The sequence below is a fragment of the Pterocles gutturalis genome, unplaced genomic scaffold (assembly GCF_000699245.1).
Source record: "Pterocles gutturalis isolate BGI_N339 unplaced genomic scaffold, ASM69924v1 scaffold36437, whole genome shotgun sequence".
Lineage (NCBI taxonomy): Eukaryota > Metazoa > Chordata > Aves > Pterocliformes > Pteroclidae > Pterocles > Pterocles gutturalis.
In genome coordinates, this window is record NW_010116781.1 from 34,690 (window position 1) to 38,060 (window position 3,371).

Below are 3,371 nucleotides of genomic sequence, written 5' to 3' on the forward strand. Positions count from 1 at the left end.
AAGAAGCCCAGATTTTGAACATGGGAAGGATGCATATTTGCATGTACAGCATACACTGAAACAAGTCATTCTGCCGTGAGTGCCTAGTGGCAGAGTCTGTGTCAGGATAAACTTTATGGAAAATCAAATATAAGGAAAAAAGTAAGGAAGTCTTTATTAAAACCCTACTCTTGATAATAAGCTTTAATGGAAGCTTTGTGGTTTGAAGCCTGTAGAAGCCGTGTGTCTGCTGGAAAGGTTATTGTGGAGACGAATGTTGCTTTCAGCTGCCAGAGCACAGAGCAATAGCAATGCATTGTTATTTGTTTTACTTGGCTCTCTGTTTCTGGGTAGATTGTCTTTTTCCCCTTTCTGCTGACACTTTGTCCTTCTTTTAAGGTGATTAACACTAATGCAATCCTAAATCTTAATTCACCGGTAACATTGCCAAAATTTTTAGCTGGTTGTATACCTTCAGTTGAGAGGAAGGAGGGACAGTGTATGGTGAAGGCCTTGCATTAAATAAAAATAGTAATATGACTGTATAATTAATTTCATGTTATGTGGACAGGGATTAATGAACGGATCTTGCAGATATTTGAAAGCCCTTTTCGGATCTCAGGAGAGAGGTCTTATGCTTATTTTAATAACAGAAGAAGAAAACAAATGCAGTAAAGAACAAACTGTTGATAAGCAGCTGCCGTGTTTGTGCACATACTTTATACTTTTCTCAGAGACAGTGCCAAGAGTCTGAGAGGCAGTCTCATCACTGGACAATCAGATGTGGACAGTGTGACGTTTGGGTGGTTGTAGTGCTGTTTGGAGGAGGAGATTGCTTTTTTGGCTTTCAGACTGATTCCTTCTGCAGTTGCCAGTTTGGGACCTATAGCTTCTAGATGCATGCAATTCTATCTGGGAAGGGCCTTTTTTTTTTTTTTTTTTTTTTTTTTAATAAAAGCGTTATGAGTGTAGGTGTGTCTTTTATTTTAATGTGGGGATATGTGTAAAATGTTGAAAAAATACAAAGTAGGTCGTATTTGAAATGCATAATGCCAGCCTTCCTTCTTGCTTTAATTTTCTTCAGTCTCAAATTTACATTTATCAAAATTGTCTTTGATCTTGTCCATTTAGAAGATAAAAATAGGGATTGTTTGTAAGTTAAGCTGTTGGAGTGATTGTGTTCTTTTGTGAGCTATAAAAAGAATGTGGCTTTGTGCCTGTAATATATATGTTGGTATTCATTTTGTACGTGCAGTTAGCTCTGTAGTGATGAGAATGGTTTAAATAACTATTAGCCTAATTCTAATACATAATTCGGGGGCTAGTTTTTCTTGGAAACCCTTTTTGCAGCTTGGGTAACTTAATCATTGCAGTGAAGTGTACAGAGTTGCTCATAAAATCATCTTAGGTAGGAGATACACAAAAATGCCTGCACACTTCTTCAGGAAATTATGCACATTGAGTTAGATACAAAATTTAAATATATTTTCATTGTATTATTAGTACACCTAGGTGCCAGATAAAAGCCTCCAAACCACAAATATTGGAAAACCTGTTGTATTATCATTTGTATGAGTATTGGCATATTATCACACCATGTCTTTTCAAACCAAAGAGAGGATAAAAACTGTTTTGCATCCCAAATTCCAGTTCAGAATATACTAGTGCTTGCAGGATGTATATGTGCATCACACCTGACAGGGTTAAGAGGAAAACATATGTTTGGCGGTTATATCTTATTTCTTTCAAGGTGCGTGTCAAACAATTTATGCTAAATACTACCTAATTAGACAAATACATTGATCCTTTTTTTCTTTTATTCTTATTACAGCTATATGTATTGTCTTGCCGACGTGCAAGTACATTTGCTTTCAACTGTGTGGAGTAATGGCAGAGTAGGGTAATGCAGATTTAAAAAAAAAAAAAAATCTTCTTATAAAACACATGCAAATTAAGGTTCCCAAACATATTTAGTACATTCAGTTTGAAAAGCCTGCAGATACATTTTCTGTAAAGAACAAGAACAGCTTGGAACAGCACTAGGCAGTGAGGCCTTGTTCAAAGACTACGTATGTTCTGTCATGTACGATTTGATACCTGAAGTGAGTGATGGTTAATCCCCTCATTGGTGAACCAACAATACTGCTTAATTATGTATAATACATATAATTGCTGTACAATACTCTCCCTTCAAAACAACTGTTCCAGTGTTCTATGTCCATAATGAGCTAACAACCTGCTGGTATCTATGGAACGGACATATTTACCAAACTTCAAAATATAGGTTTCAAGCACTCTGTGGCCACACGTTTTACCTAAATTTAGTAAAAGCAACACTGTGGACATCTGATGAGTAGAAAACTGCAACAGAAATCGTAAGACAGATGGCAAAAAAAATTATTTTAGGAAATCAGCTCAACCCTCTCTCAAGGTAACCAATGCAATTCCAAGAAACTTTATAGCCAGTTCATCTGACAGGTGATCATAGCTAAATAAAGTAGTAAGAAAAAAGTGCAATGAAGAACAAGGACCAGCCTCTGCAAGTCTAATCTCTAAAACAAACAGATAGTTTTCTAGGTGTCTGCAGATACGCCACAGAACACAGATTCAGGGCAGAAGTGGAAAGGAGACTGACTTGTAAAAGTTGTAATGGTCCAGCCATCTGCGTTAAAGTCATACAAAACTGGAATGAAGGGCTGATTGCAGAAATTTGTGATTGAAAGTGATTATAGTTCACAGTAGAAATGTTTTAGGTATAAGCATTGGGAACACTGATAGACATTGAAGATCCAGTAATGTTAAAGGAAGAAAAATGAGTTAAAAGCTGCACCCTAGCAGAACTAGTAACTGTTGCTAGTTGACTGGCTCACACAACTGTGGTATGACTTACAGCATCATATTATTTGGTTCGGGATTTTGTAATACTGCCTGTTGTTTTCAGAATGCTGTGTAAGAATTCCAGCTCTTACTCTTAAGAGCTTATGGCCATCGAGTTTTGAAGGAAGAATAATACCAGTGTGCTTAGGCAACTTTGGGATTCTGAGAACCTAGAAGCAAAACTATTTCCATAAATGTATTTTAAGGCCTTTGGTAGGAGAGCTCTGCCAGCAGAAAGACAAAGTCTGTAGTACCAAGACAGTATATTGTATATTGTAGATTAAATGGATTTCGAGTAGTGAGTTTTTTCAGTGAGTTAAGAATATCTTTTAAGAAGTGATACATTAGAACCTTACTGCTCTTTCTCTGAATCCTTGTGTACTATGTTTAACATTTAGGTAGTGAAAAGTTTGGGATTTGTGTCCAGGATGATTTTTCTTTTAAACACAAATACTTTGCGAGGTGGTTTTTTTTCCTTCAGTTTTGTCCTTTTTTTTATTTTTTTTTTTTTTTTT

The 3,371-nt window shown here is 36.1% G+C and overlaps 1 protein-coding gene across 1 annotated transcript in view; it reads left to right on the top strand.

The window, feature by feature from the left end:
• PKIA (protein kinase (cAMP-dependent, catalytic) inhibitor alpha) overlaps nucleotides 1–3,371 on the top strand; it is a 6,221-nt gene that overhangs the window by 320 nt on the left and 2,530 nt on the right. The window lies entirely within an intron of this gene.